The 18,432-nt window shown below is 41.4% G+C and overlaps 1 protein-coding gene across 6 annotated transcripts in view; it reads left to right on the top strand.

The window, feature by feature from the left end:
* LOC140495845 (ecto-NOX disulfide-thiol exchanger 2-like) overlaps nucleotides 1-18,432 on the top strand; it is a 227,290-nt gene that overhangs the window by 6,353 nt on the left and 202,505 nt on the right. The gene's annotated exons all lie outside the window — the stretch shown is intronic.

The following is an 18,432-nucleotide window of genomic DNA, read 5'->3' as shown; positions in this document are numbered from 1 at the left end:
CAATTCTAAGGGAGACAGCTCTGAGGAGAGCAGGGTGGAGAGGTAAATGATCAGACAAGTAAGAAAATCTTTATTGTCTGAATTGCTTATTCTGCCTTGCCGTCAAACTGACCTTATTCAAGTGAACTTGTAACCTGCTGAAAGCCAAGTGTTGTTTTAAATGCTTTAAAAATCTTATGAGCCAGCCATGGGTTGTTGTCACAATAACAACATCCAGAATACTGAGAGTGGCAAACATATCCCATAGGACTCTTATAACCATCCCAGCAGTATCAGCACTGCTATCCAGCAGTGGTTGCTTCGCAAGAACCTGCTCACCAATGCTCATTTTAGTTTCCACCAGGATTGCTCAGCACCTGACCTCACTTCAGTTTTAGTTGAAACAAGGACAAAAGAGCTGAATCCAGGAAATAAGGTGAGAGTGACTGCCCTTGACATCAAGGCCATATTTGATCAAATGTAGCATCAAGGAAAACTGGAGTCAATGGAAATAGGTGAGGGAGGGGAACTCTGCCACATAGTCATACTTGACATATCTGACACTACCGGTATAACATGACAAGAAGAGAAGTGTACTGTAAAATCTTCACATCCCTGCTTCCAATCTCCTGTGGAGCTTCTGTGTCTGTTATCGAAGGCAATATCTGCTGACGTTTGACACTGTGTATACATAGAATAAGGGAAATCTGCTTGATACTGAAAAGGTTGGGAACTGATTAAAAGGTCAAGGGTAGCAGATATGCTGGGTACAACATCATCGTCAAGTTTCCCACTTAACTGCTCATCAGCCTGACTTATAGATTGCCATTCTGTTATTGTCAAACTCTGGAACTATCTCTGATGTCGGTGTATCTACACCAGCACTTCTCAAAGTTTGCTTCTTGTGGGTTTTTAGGAATAGGCAATAAATGTTGGCTCAACCAATGACATTTACTTCCAATTGATAACTTGTTTAAAAAGAAGGGTCATTTGTTGAATATTACTTCTTGAACAGTTTATTACATTCTGTTTTTCACAGCTATTCGAATGCTCATTCTAGAGTTAGATCCTATTGTGATTGAACAATTTCAAGTGACTGGTCTTTTAAACAAATTAATGACAATTTTATGAAATTAGCATTTACATTCAGTTTCCATAGCCGCATTGTTCACTATGTAATGTGTAACACATGATCTGATATTCTTCCCATTTAGTAGAGAAGTCTGCTAACATGGTCTGCATTTGATTTGCTGTCGATCTAGAAGGTGTTTGAAATCTTAAGGATTTCCTGAACTATAAAATAGATCTGAAAGCCGTTTTCTGGTTTTGAAATTGATGAATTTTGTTATTTTTGTCTGCTAGTTAACAGATGTTTGAAGGTGTTGATTTATTTCATTTGGAAGAGCATTGTTAGGATTTTCATCCTATAGGCAGTTACTTTGTTTCTTGTGATATTCTTAGCACATGTAAATTGTTAATGTTCTTCTAAAACTGAAAGCTGTTCACGTTCTTGCTGTTTCATTGTGAAGTTCAGTTTTCCTTTACAATATGGTCTCTTATAGTGTTAGGTTCTTTTCCTGATGTTTCACACACGAGATGCAATTCACACACACCAACGTCTACAAACAGTTAAAGTTAGGTGACCCATTTGACCTTCTTCGCAGGCATGCAAAGTTGAGTCAAAGTGAGACACTGAACAAAGAAAACCCAACCCCTTTTTTTGTGGTCATGCTCACAGTCTGGCCACTCCCTCATAGTCACATGCCACTCAAGACAACCTCCAGTCACTCCTTCACAGTCACTCCAGGTACAGTGGTAAGATGAGATCTTCCTCTGAGATAATGCTAATGCCCTAATCCTGGGGAATCGTTATGCAAGCGATTTCCTGACTCATTGTCTTGGGGAATTAATGTAGGTGTGATGTGTCCTCGCTTTGGGGTGGCCCTGCAAATGAGTTCGAGCTCCTGCTTCTTCCTCTAACAATGTAGGTGTGAAGGGCCTCTGCATTGGGGATGATCATGCAAGTGAACCTGATTGGCTGTGGATGGCTATGAATGTATGGAAGTGATTAAATGATAGTTTAACTTGATAATAGTAGGGGGGAGTATAGCAAATGACTGTCTAATTGGAGTGGGAGTCATTTGCATTCCTGTCTGACTGTCATCCCCACCCACTTCAGTGCAGTTTAACTCTTTAATATTAATGTCCAGAGAGAGATTGCAATTTAATCTTTTAACATTACAGTGGGGATCAGTGAAGATGTTCTTTTTCTAAGATAGCTGGAGGCTTTCCAAACTAGCCATCAGGATACATGAACACTAACTAGCCACAAAAAGGCATGACCCTCTCTCAATAGTGTCCTTGCATACAGATGAGGAAGGACACCACTTCAACTGGGACAACACATCCGTCCCAGGACAAGCCAAACAAAGACATGCACGAGAATTCCTAGAAGCATGGCATTCCAACCAGAACTGAATCAACAAACACATCGAGTTAGACTCCATCTACCACCCCCTGAGAAAAGGAACAGGAAGTGACTTCACCACAGGAAATAACATTACCGCAGGAAATGGCATCACCAACCCAAAGAAACCCAAACATATAAATGGAAAGCAGGAATTTTCAGCAGAGCTTCTTCGCCTGAGGCCCACTGAAGATGTTACCTAGTAGGGTGACGAAATGTCTGGAAATGAATCTTCAAGCTCAATGAGCATACATCTGGTATTCCAGGAAATTGACCCAGTGACAGTGAAGGAACATTGATATATTTCCAAGTCAGGATAATGAGTGGCTTGGAGGGGAACTTGCAGCTGGTGATGTTCCCATGTATCTGCTACTCTTGTCCTTCTCGGTGGAAGTAGTTGAGTTTGGAAGGGGCTGCCGAAAGATCTTTGGTGAATTTCTGCAGTGTATCTTCTAGATTGTACATATTGCTGCTACTCTGCTTGAGAGAGTCAATTTTTGTTTTGAGAATGTTATGCCTGTCAAGTGAACTGCTGTGTCCTGGATGGTGTCTGTAATGATTGTAACAAGGTCAGCTAGGTGGACCTCATAAAATGAGTTCTCTGATTGGAACTGTTAATCTGATTTAATCAGAAAGCCCTAGTGACAGATTAAAAACAGGAGTTTCAGACATCGTGTTCACTCTTGAAACCTGGCTGTGAAGATGCCACACCAGTATCAAGTCCTATGCATGTGGAAATAAAGGGTGACTTGATGACAAGATACTGGCCTCTCTGGAATTATTTCAGTGGCAATGAGAGAAAATAAAATATGCACCTGAAGACATTCGCTCACATCAGTCGTCTTTGAGTTGGGATGTGCATTTCTGGCAGCATAATATTATTTGGGAAGCTTTGACCTGCTGTCAAAGACTTGGCCCAGAACATGGAAAGAATTGCATTATCATTTGCCCAGAAAAAATATTGAGGTAGATGAAAAGGAATGAGTAATTTTCTTGACATCTTGTGAACCTGCAGCTTTTTTGGTTTTTTGCAGATCTGGAAATTAAACTAAGCTTTGAACTTTCGAATCGGTCTCGTGACCCCTGCAGGTTTTCTGATTATATTGGCTCAAATTGGAAGATGCCAAAAGCATAAGCAGGACACTCGAGTTATAGAATCCAAACTGTACAGTACGAAAACAGACCCTTTGGTCTAACTCATCCATGCAGATCTGATATCCTGAATCCTAGTACAAACATACAAATAGAACTGGTAGTTAAATCAATAAGATATTTTAAGCAGCGCAAGTTAGACAGTCAAAAAGATGTAATAACTAATGGACAAACATTGCCTATTTTTGGAATTAAGGACTGTCAAAATATTTGTATATTTCAAAAAACTGAAGGAAAGAATTCAGAAGTGTTTTGAAAGGGAGGAGCACTAAAAATTAATTGATTAAATATAAATAAATATGAACATAGAACATAGAAGAATACAGCGCAGTACAGGCCCTTCAGCCCTCGATGTTGCGCCGATCAAAGCCCACCTAACCTACACTAACCCACTATCCTCCATATACCTATCCAATGCCCGCTTAAATACCCATAAAGAGGGAGAGTCCACTACTGCTACTGGCAGGGCATTCCATGAACTTACGACTCGCTGAGTGAAGAACCTACCCCTAACATCAGTCCTATATCTACCCCCCCTTAATTTAAAGCTATGCCCCCTTGTAATAGCTGACTCCATACGTGGAAAAAGGTTCTCACTGTCAACCCTATCTAACCCCCTAATCATCTTGTACACCTCTATCAAATCACCCCTAAACCTTCTTTTCTCCAATGAAAACAACCCCAAGTGCCTCAGCCTTTCCTCATAGGATTTTCCTACCATACCAGGCAACATCCTGGTAAACTTCCTCTGCACCCGTTCCAGTGCCTCCACATCCTTCCTATAGTATGGCGACCAAAACTGCACACAATATTCCAGATGCGGCCGCACCAGAGTCTTATACAACTGCAGCATGACCTCAGGACTCCGGAACTCAATTCCTCTACCAATAAAAGCCAGTACGCCATATGCCTTCTTCACTGCACTATTTACCTGGGTGGCAACTTTCAGAGATCTGTGTACATGGACACCAAGATCCCTCTGCTCTTCCACACTACCAAGTAGTCTACCATTAGCCCAGTAATCCATCTTTTTATTACTCTTACCAAAGTGAATCACTTCACACTTAGCTACATTGAACTCCATTTGCCACCTTTCTGCCCAGCTCTGCAGCTTCTCTATATCCCGCTGTAACCTGCCATATCCTTCCTCACTGTCTACAACTCCTCCGACTTTCGTATCATCCGCAAACTTGCTCACCCAACCTTCTAACCCTTCCTCCAGGTCATTTATAAAAATGACAAACAGCAATGGTCCCAAAACAGATCCTTGCGGAACACCGCTAGTGACGGCACTCCAAGATGAACCTTTGCCATCAACTACTACCCTCTGTCTTCTTCCAGAGAGCCAATTCCTAATCCAAACCTCCAACTCACCCTCAATGCCATATCTCTGTATTTTCTGCAGTAGCCTACCATGGGGGACCTTATCAAACGCCTTACTAAAATCCATATATACCACATCTACCGCTTTCCCCTCATCTACCTCCTTAGTCACCTTCTCAAAGAATTCAATAAGGTTTGTGAGGCACGACCTGCCCTTCACAAAACCATGCTGACTATCCTTGATCACATCATTCTTCTCCAGATGTGCATAAATCCTATCCCTTACAATTCTCTCTAAGACTTTGCCCACAACAGAAGTGAGACTCACTGGCCTATAGTTACTAGGATTATCCCTACTCCCCTTCTTGAACAAGGGAACCACGTTTGCTAGCCTCCAGTCCTCTGGCACTACTCCTGTCGACAAAGAGGACACAAAAATCAAGGCCAATGGCTCTGCAATCTCCTCCCTTGCTTCCCAGAGAATCCTAGGATAAATGCCATCAGGCCCAGGGGACTTATCTATTTTCACCCTTGCCAGAATTTCCAACACCTCTTCTCTACATATCTCAAAGCCATCCATTCTACTTATTCATGCCTCAGTATTCATATCGACAACAATGTCCTGTTCCTGAGTGAATACTGACGAAAAGTATTCATTCAGCGCCTCTCCAATCTCTTCAGCCTCCACACGCAACTTCCCATTACTATCCTTGATTGGACCTATTCCTTCCCTAGTCATTCTTTTATTCCTAACATACCTATAGAAAGCTTTAGGGTTTTCCCTAATCCTACCAACTAAGGACCTTTCATGTCCCCTCCTTGCTGCTCTTAGCTCTCTCTTCAGGTCCTTCCGGGCTACCTTATAACTCTCAATTGCCCCTATTGAACCTTCACGCCTCATCTTTACAAAGGCCGCCCTCTTCCATTTAACAAGGGATTCCAACTCCTTATTAAACCACGGCTCCCTCACACGACCCTTTCCTCCCTGCCTGATAGGTACGTATTTATCAAGGACACTCAATAGTTGCTCCTTGAACAAGTTCCACATATCAATTACGCTCTTGCCTTGGAATCTACTTTTCCAATCCACACATCCTAAGTCATGCCTCAACGCATCATAATTTCCCTGCCCCCAGCTATAACTCTTGCCCTGTAGTACACACTTATCCCTCTCCATCACGAGAGTAAAAATCACCGAATTGTGGTCACTGTCCCCAAAGTGCTCACCTACCTCTAGTTCTAATACCTGGCCTGGTTCGTTACCCAGAACCAAATCCAGTATGGCCTCACCTCTTGTTGGCTTATCTACATATTGTGTCAGGAAACTCTCCTGCACACATTGCACAAACACTGACCCATCTAATGAACTTGAGCTATAGCTTTCCCAATCAATATCAGGAAAGTTAAAGTCTCCCATAACAATCACCCTATTACTGTCACTCTTCTCCTGAATCATCTTCGCAATCCTTTGAAAAGGAGACTAATTAAACAGATGAATGTGACAAAATTGATAAATTGGAATTCAGGTAGTTTCTACTCCAGAATATTAAGGAATGCAAAAATTTAAGCAGCAGAGACATGAACTGCTATATTCCAAGAGACATGGAATGGAGAATGTTGCACTTGGCCAATGTTGTACTTCTTTAAAAAATACAAAGGAATAAGCTGGGCAATTTAAGACTGATTAGGCTCACTTCACTAAGAGAACATCAAACCCATCACACCTTCTACTTTTCGATTAAATTCAAATGTGACTTTTTTTATTTGTAAGTTCAGAAAAATACTTCAATAGGGGTTGATTCTTAGAAATCTCGAATCCACTGTGGATAGGAAATTTGCACCTTCTAAGTGCATCACTGTCTCATGAACATTTATGCAAGTTTGTTAAATTAGGAAGTTCTTGATGTTTATGAACAAAAAAAACCCATTCTGAAATGACAATTTTAACCCTTGCCATTACCACTCTTGAAGAACTTACTGCATTTCATTGCCTCTGTGCATTTTCCAAAGCTGATATGTCTTGGCAGGTAAGCATCGGTCAGCTGGTGTGTCATTTTCACCTTTCATCAAGAGGACACCTGACTCATTCCTTTCAGTATAACATGTCAGAAATAAGAGGATAAATTAAATTCAGCCATATCATTTCCAGGTTGTAAGCCGGAACAGACTTTCCTTAGATTTTTACTCTGTATTTGAGACCCAAATATTAGGAATCATGGGTGGTGGAACTTGATCTGCATCTCCAAAGTTTGCGAGGACAATCCAAAACGGATCCACTGTCTAGCAATTCTATTAAAACACTGATTCAAAAATGTCCACCTTTACCCAAACTCAAGATATTTCTATGAACTTGATTCTCTTCGGGAGCCTGTTAAACTGTCTGCTCTTCACTGAAGGCCAGTAAGGGAAATTGTTGTTTCTCTACTCTAGCAAACCCTTCATAACTGAGAAAATAATGGCCTTTTGTTTTCTAAACTAAAAGCATACATCTCTGACTGACTATGGCTAAAATCCCAAAATGGTGTCTTGCATTGACAGGTCGATGATTGGCCTGAAGCATGACATCTTTCTGTTTTCAAAACATTTACCAGCATTTTATTTTATTTTATGTGCAGTATACTCGCAACATCCTTTTCACCAGGTTTTACGCAGTTACTTTCAAGCAATCACAATTTTCATCAACTTGGAGATAGTAAGGGCTGCAGATGCTGAAAAGTCAGAGTCGATAAAATGTGGAGCTGGAAAAAGCACAGCAGATCAAGCAACACCAGAAGAACAGGAGAGTCGACATTTCGGACAGGACTCTTCTTCTGGACTTGGTGGGGGGGGTGGGAAGGAAGGGGGCTGAGAAACAAATGGAGGTGGGGGCAGTCCTCACTACCTCTCGAGTTGCTGAAAAACCATACTGTGAAGCCTATGTCAAGAATGTCCACCTTGAAGAATTTTTCCTCCTCTCTCCACAAAGATCTCAATGGGTCTGTCTCCCACTGCAATCTCCTGGTCATCTCCTCTGCTCTGAAACTCTTCAGCCACATCCTGAAACAATCCTTCCGTGACAGTCACATCTCCTTCCTCAGCACTTGTCTACGTAGTCACTTCACCCTTCTCACTGACCAACCTCACCTACCTTCCCTGAGCTCTGAGCTCTACCTCCTTCCTCCATTTATTTCAAATCCTCTCCAACCCCAGTCCCGATGAATGGTCCAGCCCAAAATGTCAACTCTTCTGATGTTGCTTCATCTGCTGTGGTTTTTTTCCATATCCACGTTTTATCAACTTGTCTCATTGGCTTATAAATTCAGCTAAGCATTAGTGTCAAAAGTGATTGAAATTGGAGATGATAACATTAATGCGATTATTTTTATTTCTGATGTATGTTTCTGAAATATTGCGAAGCCAACTTCAAATAATTCAACTCTGTTGGAAAATATATTTTATAACATAAATGTTGTGCCCAAAAGCCAGAAATAAACACATGTCTTGAGAAGAGACAACAACTGAAGCAGTTAGCAGAAAATTTCAAAAGGTTTAGATGGAGAGAAATTTTCTGATTCAGTATGTGGATGTACCTACTAGAGAAGGTGCAAAGTTTGACCTACTCCTGGGAAACTAGGCAGGGAAGGTGACTGTGGCGTCAGTTGGGAAGAACTTTGGGGCCAGCAACCAAAGTTCTATTAGTTTTAAAATAGTGTTGGAAAAGGATAGACCGAATCTAGAAGTTGACGTTCTAATTTGGAGGAAGGCTAGTTTTGACATTATTAGGCAAAAACATTCAAAAGCTGGGGACAGATGTTCGCAGGTAAAGGGACAGCTAAAAAGTGGGAAGCCTTCAGAAATGAGATAACGAGAGTCCAGCGACAGTATATTCCTGTTAGGAAAAGCTGTTATGTGTAGGGAATGCTGGATGGAGAAACTGACGGTTTGGTTAAGGAAAAGAAGGAAGCATATGTCAGGTATACCCAGGATAGATCAAGTGAATCCATAGAGTATAAAGGCAGGAGTATAGTTAAGAGGGAAATCAGAAGAACAAAAAGGGGACATGAGATAGCTTTGGTAAATAAGGTTAAGGAGAATCCAAAGGATTTTTACAAATACATGAAGGATAAAAGGGTACCTACGGGAAGAATAGGGCCCCTCAAAGGTCAGCAAGGTGGCCTCTGGTTGGAGCCACAGTCTTAAGTTCTTTTTCCAGAGTTTCTTAAACACTTGATGCAACTGCAACACACCAACTTCTGTGAACAAACAAATTTATTAAGCACAGTCCAGTACAAGCTTTGGAGAAACTCTGAACACTCCTCGCCATGCTTGTGAGGCATGTTCAGGGCTCTCTGGAGGAACTTCTAACACACCTTGCAGGGCTTAGAGTTGTGGCAAAAGCTCTCCCTGAACAAAGGAAACAGTACTTCCTTTACACACAATCTTTACATCACAGTTAGTAATGCGCACAAGACAACCCCCAGTCACTCCCTCACAGTCCCATGTCACTCAAGATACAGTGCAGTGACTACCTCACCTCGAGAAACAATGTAATGCTAATCATCCCTAAATGGTCAAATATGTTGTAAATCATTTTGTTTTGTAACAACAGGGGAGTAGTCAAATTCCAACTGTAATGTGGTTCTTGATCCCTGAATAGGGGATGAAAAATGTAAATCGTCCCTGAATGGCAAGGAAATGGCCATGTAAACCTACAACATACCACCTATAAGACAAAGACATGCCACCCTTGGGGGTATTCAATTTCTTGCAGGTCAGTGGAGCAAATTAATATCACAGCAGGAAATGGGGGAGATACTAAATGAGTTTTTTGCATCAGTGTTTACTGTAGAGAAGGACATGGAAGATATAGAATGTAGAGAAATAGATGGTAACATCTTGAAAAATGTCCCTATTACAATGGAGAAAGTGCTGGATGTCTTGAAATGCATAAAACTGGATAAATCCCCAGGACCTGATCAGGTATACCCTAGAACTCTGTGGGAAGCTAGGGAAATGATTGCTGGGTTCCTTGCTGAGATATTTGCTGAATCGTCACAATTGAGGTGCCAGAAAACAGGAGGTTGCTAACGTGGTGCCACTGTTTCAGAAATGTGGTAAGGACAAGCCAGTAACTGTAAACTGGTGAGGCTGACGTTGATGGTGAGCAAGAAGTTGGAGGGAATCCTGAGCGACAGGTTCAACATGTATTTTGAAAGGCAAGGACTGATTAGAGATAGTCAGCATGGTTTTGTGCATGGAAAACATGTCTCATGAACTTGATTGAGTTTCTCGAAGAAGTAGCAGAGAGGATTGATGAGGGCAGAGCAATAGACGTGATCAATATGGACTTCAATAAGGTGTTTGACAAGGTTCTCCATGGGAGACTGGTTAGCAAGGTTAGATCTCATGGTATACAGGGTGAACTAGCCATTTGGCTGAAAGGTAGACGACAGAGGTTGATGGTGAAGGGTTGTTGGACTGGTGGCCTGTGATCAGTGGAGTGCCACAAAGATCAGTGCTGGATCCACTACTTTTCATGATTTATGTAAATGATTTGGATGTGAGCATAAGAGGTATAGTTAGTTTGCAGATTACACAAAATTGGAGGTGTATTGGACAGCAAAGAAGGTTACCTCAGATTATAACGGGATCTTGATCAGCTGGGCTAATGGGCTGAGAAGTGGCAGATGGAGTTTAATTTAGATTGGGGGCGGCACGGTGTCTCAGTGGTTAGCACTGCTGCCTCACACCAGGGACCCTGGTTCAATTTCAGCCTCAGGTGACCGTCTGTGTGGAGTTTGCACATTCTCCCCGTGTCTGCGTGAGTTTCCTCCGGGTGCTCCGGTTTCCTCCCACAGTCCAAAAATGTGCAGGTCAGGTGAATTGGCCATGCTAAATTGCCCATAGTGTTAGGTGCATTAGTCAGAGGGAAACTTGCAGTCTCTTTTTCTTCCCCCCCCCCAATTAGTCTCATTTGGCAACTCTGTAATTTTGCCATCCTTTCATTGTCATCTTTTCCTTTAAGGCTCTCTCAGTCTGAAATGTTGACTCAACTTTCTCAACTTTCTAGATGCTGCTAGATGTGCTGAGTTTCTCCAGCAATTTCTGTTTTGGTTTCACATTTCCAGCATCTTTTTGTTCAGCATTAAAAGTGTATTAGATATTTGCATAATTATAAAGTTGAAGAAAAGCAATTTAGGTAATGGCAACTTGAAACATTCAAACCATTCAGCACAAAACATCTCACTTGGTTTGCACCCCATCCACCACCATGAACATTCACTCCCTTCAGCTGAGCTACAGTGAGCTACAATTGAGCTACAGTGGCAATAAAGTGCCATTTACAAGTTGCACTACAGTAACATCAGGCTTTACTTGTCGCACCTTACAAGCACACAACACAACATTCAGAAGGATTTTGGCTGGTCTTGTACCACTTACAACACAATTTCAGGAGGCCAGAGAAGTGGATAATTGAGAGTACTCATCGGGGTTGCATCCAGTTATTAGCAGGCAAGTGAACAGATGAGAGTCCAAAAATGTTCACAGTGTCAAAGTCGCTGCTTTCATGTGCTCCAACCTGCAATTCCTAGCTATAAATCTATGTTAGTGTTGCTTTTATTCTAAGCTCAGTGATCAATTAATTTAATTTGAACAGATGCACCAAAATGTAGAATCCTGACAGGGCATCCTACTGAATTTGTGCTTTTAAAATAGGTATTGTCTAGCTTGAGTGTTGACCAGAAGGGAGGAGAGGTTTATAATAACTGACAGCTTTGTTGCTTTTCGTAAAAAATCCATAAACTATCGGCCATCTGTCTGAGAAAATTGAGTGGATATTATATATTAGGAAATGGGGCAGATATGATGTATGTATAGTGGTGGGAGATGAGCTGATTAAAGTCATAGGATCATACAGTACAGGAAAGGCCAAATTTGTCAAATTGGTCTGTCAAATTTGTGTGGTCACAGACATGCTACTACCTATATTTGTCCCATTTTCATAAACCGGGCCCATAGCTTTCCGTGTTATGAGCCTGCAAATTTTAATTATAATTAAGTATTTAATTAGTACTTTTTAAAGGTTATGAAATTTCCTGTTTCAGCCGATCCAACCACTACCCCCCCCCCAAAAAAACAAGGCAATAATTTCCAGATCCCCACCACAATCTGGATATGAGAGCTTTTCCCCTCTAAACCTCCTGCATTTCATTTTAAAATTATGTCCCCTTGTTATTGACACCTCAATGAAGGGGAACAGCTGCTTTCTATTCAGCCTTTCCATACCCAAATATTCCAGGCCCCGCAGGGAGAGACAACAATCACCCACGTGCTCAGGGACATGGGTTCTCTGTCTTCTCTGTAAAAGCAGTTTCTTAATGAATTATATAGTGGTTTTACAGGGAGGAGCTTCCAGATAAGACAGCATACATATTGATTTGGTGACTGTTATCGTTACAATCAGTGAGCATCAACAGTAATGATTAAACCACCTGCTGTTTCACAATGAATGTTCTTAACCTTAACTCACTTCACATAACAAATACTTTTCACCTTGTTAAACTGATCTTGCTAAACTTACATTTTGAATGCTTCTAATATTGTGAAATGGATCAACATAATGACTGCTTTTCCACCTTGTTAACCCATTACCTTTGCCTCCAGCACCCCATTGTTAACTGCAAGTTCTTATCTGATGACTCATGCTCAGCTGAACTTCTTCTTCCACAAAACTCAAAATCTCACTCTTTCCCTGCCTGTTATATCCTATTCACATTCTCACCAGCATCATCCTGGTGAATTTCCTTTGCACTCCTTTTAGTGCAATCACATCCTTCCTATAGTGTGGTGACCAGTATTACACATAGTATTCCAGTGAGCTAAGCAAAGTTCTGTACAGTTCCAATATGACCTTGCTGTTCTTTTTATCTGTATTGAACAGCACTGCTGCTTCACAGTGCCAGGGACCTGGGTTCAATTCCCACCTCAGGCGACTGGAACAGCCACAGTGTTAAAGGTTTAGATGGAAAGGAATTTAAGTGTATGTACATGAAAATTTTCTGATTCAGTATGTGGATGTACCTACGAGAGAAGGTGCAAAACTTGACCTACTCTTGGGTAATAAGGCAAGGCAGATGCTCCTTTATTGGTCAGAGTATTGAGTACAGGAGTTGGGAGGTCATGTTGCAGCTGTATAAGACATTGGTTAGGCCACTGTTGGAATATTGTGTGCAATTCTGGTCTCCTTCCTATCGGAAAGTTGTTGGGAAACTTGAAAGGGTTCAGAAAAGATTTACAAGGGTGTTGCCAGGGTTGCAGGATTTGAGCTATAGGGAGTGGTTGAATAGGATAGGGCTGTTTTCGCTGGAGCGTCTGAGGCTGAGGATGACCTTACAGAAATTTATAAAATCATGAGGTGCATGCTTAGAATAAATAGACAAAGTCTTTTGCCTGGGGTGGGGGAGTCCAGAATAAGTGGGCATAGGTTTAGGGTGAGAGGGGAAAGATATAAAAGGGACCTAAGGGGTAACGTTTTCACGCAGAGGATGGCATGTGTATGGAATGAGCTGCCAGAGGAAGTGGTGGAGGCTAGTACAATTGCAAAATGTAAAAGGCATCTGGATGAGTATATGAATGGGAAGGGTTGGAGGGACATGGGCCAGTTGCTGGCAGGTGGGACTAGATTGGTTTGGGATTTCTGGTCGGCATGGACAAGTTGGACTGAAGGGTCTGTTCCGTGTTGTAGGCCTCTATGACTGAGGTGTCAGTGGGGGAGCATTTTGGGGCCAGCAACCATAATTCTATTAGTTTTAAAATAGTGATGGTAAAGGATACACCAGATCTATAGGCTGAAGTTCTAGATTTGACAAAGGCCAATTTTGACAGTGGTAGGCAAGAACTTTCAAAAGCTGATTGGGGCAAATGTTCGCAGGAAAAGGAATGGTTGGAAAATGGGAAGCCTTCAGAAATGAGATAACAAGAGTCCAAGGAAAGTATATTCCTGTTAGGGTGAAAGGAAAGGCTAGTAGGTATAGGGAATGCTGGATGACTAAAGAAATTGAGGGTTTGGTTAAGGAAAAGAAGGAAGCATATGCTAGGTACAGACAGGATAGGTCGAGTGAGTCTCTTAGAAGAGTATAAAGGAAGTAGGAGTATACTTAAGAAGGAAATCAGGAGGGCAAAAAGGAGACATGAGATAGCTTTGGCAAATAGAGTTCAGGAGAATCCATAAAGGACAAAAGAGTAACTAGGGAAGAGACTAGGGCCACTCAAAGATCAGCAAGGTGGACCTTGTGTGGAGTCGCAAGAAATGGGGAGATACTAAACAAGTATTTTATATTAGTATTTACTGTGGAAAAGGACATGCAAGATATAGAATGTAGGGAAATAGATGGTGACATCTTGAAAAATCTCCATATTACAGAGCAGGAAGTGATGGATGTCTTGAAATGCATAAAAGTGGATAATTTCCCAAGACCTGATCAGTTGTACCCTAGGGAAGTGATTGCTGGGCCTCTTACTGAAATATTTGTATCATCAATAGGCACAGGTGAGGTGCCAGATGACGGGAGGTTGGCTAACTTGGTGCCACTGTTTAAGAAGAATGGTAAGGACAAGCCAGGGAACTATAGTCCAGTGAGTCTGACGTCGGTGTTGGACAAGTTGTTGGAGGGAATCCTGAGGGACAGGATGTACATGTATTTGGAAAGGCAAGGACTGATTAGGGATAGTCAACATGGTTTTGTACGGTGAAAATTTTGTCAAACTTGATTGAGTTATTTGAAGAAGCAACAAAGAGGATTGATGAGGGCAGAGTGGTAGCTGTGACGTATATGGACTTCAATAAGGTGTTCGACAAAGTTCCCCATGGGAGACTGGTTGGCAAAGTTAGATCTCTCAGAATACAGAACTAGCCATTTGAATAGAGAACTGGCTCAAACGTAGAAGACAGAGGGTAGTGGTGGAGGGTAGTTTTTCAGATTGGAGGCCTGTGACCAGTGGAGTGCCACAAAGATCAGTGCTGGGTCCACTACTTTTTGTTTATGTAAATGATTTGGATGTGAGCATAACAGGTATAGTTATTAAGTTTGCACATGACACCAAAAGTGGAGGTATACTGGACAGCAAAGAAGGTTACCTCAGATTACAATGGGATCTTGATCAGATGGGCCAATGGGCTGAGAAGTGGCAGATGGAGTTTATTTTAGGTAAATGCGAGGTGCTGCATTTTGGGAAAGCAAATCTTAGCAGGACTTAGACACTCAATGGTAAGGTCCTAGGGAGTGTTGCTGAACAAAGAGACCTTAGGGTGCAGGTTCATAGCTCCTTGAAAGTGGAGTCGCAGGTAGATAAGATAGTGAATAAGGCGTTGAGTATGCTTTCCTTTATTGCTCAGAGTATTGAGTACAGGAGTTGGGAGGTCATGTTGCAGAAATACAGGACTTTGGTTAGGCCGCTGTTGGAATATTGCATGCAATTCTGGTCTCCTTCCTATTGGAAAGAGGTTGTGAAACTTGAAAGGATTCAGAAAAGATTTACAAGGATGTTGCCAGGGTTGGAGGATTTGAGGAGAGGCTGAACAGGCTGGGGCTGTTTTCCCTGGAACGTTGGAAGCTGAGGGGTGACCTTTATAGAGGTTTACAAAATTATGAGGGGCACGGACAGGATAAATAGACAAAGTCTCTTCCCTGGGGTGGGGGAGCCCAGAACTAGACGACATAGATTAAGGGTGAGAGGGGAAAGATATAAAAGAGACCTAAGGGACAACCTTTTTACACAGAGGGTGGTACATGTATGGAATGAGCTGTCAGAGGTGGTGGTGGAGGCTGGTACAGTTGCAACATTGAAAAGGGATTTGGATGTGTTTGTGAACAGGAAGGATTTGGAGGGACATGGGCCGGGAGCTGGCAGGTGGGACTAGATTGTGTTGGGATATCTGGTCGGCATGGACAAGTTGGACTGAAGGGTCTATTTCCATGGTGTACATCTCTGTCTGTGTGGAGTTTGCACATTCTCACCGTGTCTACGCAGTGTTCCTCCGGGTGCTCCGGTTTCCTCCCACAATCCAAAGATGTGCAGGTTTGGTGAATTGGATTTGCTAAATTGTCCATAGTGTTAGGTGCATTAGTTAGGGGTAAATATAGGGTAGGGGATGGGTCTGGGTTGGTTACTTTTCGGTTGGTCGATTTGGACTTGTTGAGCTAAATGGTCTGTTTCCATACTGTAGGGAATCTAATCTAATAACGGATAATATAAGCAAGCCCGGTTTACCACCTTAACTACCCTCTTAACCTGTCCTGCCAAAATCAGGGATCTGTGCACCAGAATTTCAAGGTACTGCTGAGCTTCCTAGTGTCTTGACATTTATTGAATACTCCCTTGTCTTGTTTCTTTTTCCAAACTGCATCACTTCGCTTTTATCAAAATTAAATTGCAACTGCCCCGATCGGTCAATCTGACACTGTTTGTTTTCTCCTGTAAGCAACCACCTGCTGATCATTCATTCGCTCATTCTTTTATCTGCAAACTTACTTATCATCTTCCCCAGCCTGCCATCACTGCACAACATTCTGATCTCCAACATTTAGAACGAACACAAACTATAACAGACTTCGTACAGATCTCCTGTAGTATGTCACTGCACATGGGGCTCCAGGATCACAGTTTTCTAAAACTGCCCTCTTTTCCTGTTACTAACCCAATTTTGGACCCAACTCGCTGTTTCTGAGTCCCATGAGCTTTTCCTTTTTTTATCAGTTTCCTATGTGGAATCTTGTCAAAGGCTTTGCCGAAATCAATATCGACTAAATCTATACCTAAACTATATCAACTGTTCTATCCTCATCCAAATGGTTGGTCTTCTCCTTGAGAAATTCAACAAGATTTGTTCGACCATGACCTCCCTCTCACAAAGCTATGTTGACTATCCATGATCAAACCTTGCCTCTAGATAGGGATTACTTTTGTCCTTGTTTATTTTCTCCAATTGTTACTTTAGCACTGATGTTAGATTCAATTTGTGTCCCCCCTTTTGGAAACATGGGGAGAGATTTCTTTATCAAAATTAACTCAAACATTTTATTTACAGATTACAAGTTGAAAGAATTGATAATTATATATGCATACAAGCATTGGTATTTGGGCTATCTATTTTACTAAAGAACATTTGAGACCCCTAGTTGAAGATGGCATCATCAGAACAAATGCAACAAAGACTGAGAAACTTGGTGAATGGAATAGAATCTTTACAGGAAGCTTTGGTCATGGTGACAATGTGAGTCGGTAGTTTTGTAATGGATATCGATGGCCAGTCTATCCCCAGAAACAGAAACAGGTGTCCAGGAAGTGAGCAGTCAGAAATGAGCCATGTGGAAGTGGGAGCAGAAAATTGAAAGCAAAATTGATCTTTTTGTCAATTCCAGATGAGAGGGAAGCATTGCCAATTATGTCATCAACACAAAGGAGAAAGAGTTATGGGAGGGACTTGAGTAGGATTGGAACAAGGAATGTTCCACCTATGCCACAAAGGCAGCAAAATTGGGTTCCATGTGGGTACTCATCACTGCACCTTTTGATAGTGACATAACTACATGTTTGCATCATTCAATAAAAGTTGGTGACATGAAAAATGAGCCCTGAAAATGGAAAAGTAACTCCTGAAAAAACAAGTAGCAGCTCTTACAAAAAGTCTTTTAAACATCTTTGACCCTGGTACTGTATTTAAATTTAGTTGACGTACTCACTGTTCAGATTTTCTTTGATTATGGGAAATTAATTTTCTGCATTGTGTCCTTCGATTTGTCTTGGATTGTTAATAAGCTGGAAACCTTAATTATAGGTATTACCTGTATTTAACATTTAATTTAATGTCCTTACCAATCATTTATATTTTCTTTGTTTTTTTTATTTCATTTAAGACACAAATGGCAAAAGCAATTACAAGTCAAACCAACATGCCATTGTAATCCTTTATTGCAGGACCTGAAGTAACATGCTATGCTTAGAGCAATTTTAGTTGGGATGTTTTGACCATTGTTGGTTTTAAATGGTTTAAGGACCTAAGGCAAAAGACAATTGACTAGATAGTAGTAAAGACATTTATGTTTAACTAATTTGCAAAGAAGCAGGTCTAAGATAATAGGAGCACTTTTTCAAACTTAGTCTTTTTTATGTTTGCTGACATCCATCAGATTCCAGTTAATTATATGGATAAAATGGAACAATTCTCTCACATTACAAAGTGTTCCAGTTTAATTGCAATCTGTGACTTTGCTTTCGGCAGGTCAGCCTTGACAGCTGGGTTTGTAGTGCCTATGCTGTAGTTGTCCCAGCTTCCTTCCTCTTGACCTCCGATCTTTTCTAATTGTTATACTTATGTGCATGCAGATTAAAAAAAGAAATATCTTTTTATCTTCTATGCATATGCACGACCCACAGCACTGCAATTCATACCATTGGTCATTGAAGGTTCTGTGGATAGATTTTTGGTTAATGTGTTTTCTTTAGGCTAAACAAATGAATGTAAATCTTGA

This window comes from Chiloscyllium punctatum, chromosome 25 (genome assembly GCF_047496795.1).
Source record: "Chiloscyllium punctatum isolate Juve2018m chromosome 25, sChiPun1.3, whole genome shotgun sequence".
In the NCBI taxonomy this organism is placed as follows: domain Eukaryota; kingdom Metazoa; phylum Chordata; class Chondrichthyes; order Orectolobiformes; family Hemiscylliidae; genus Chiloscyllium; species Chiloscyllium punctatum.
Note: the sequence above shows the minus strand (reverse complement) of the source record. Positions and strands in the feature narration are given on the sequence as shown.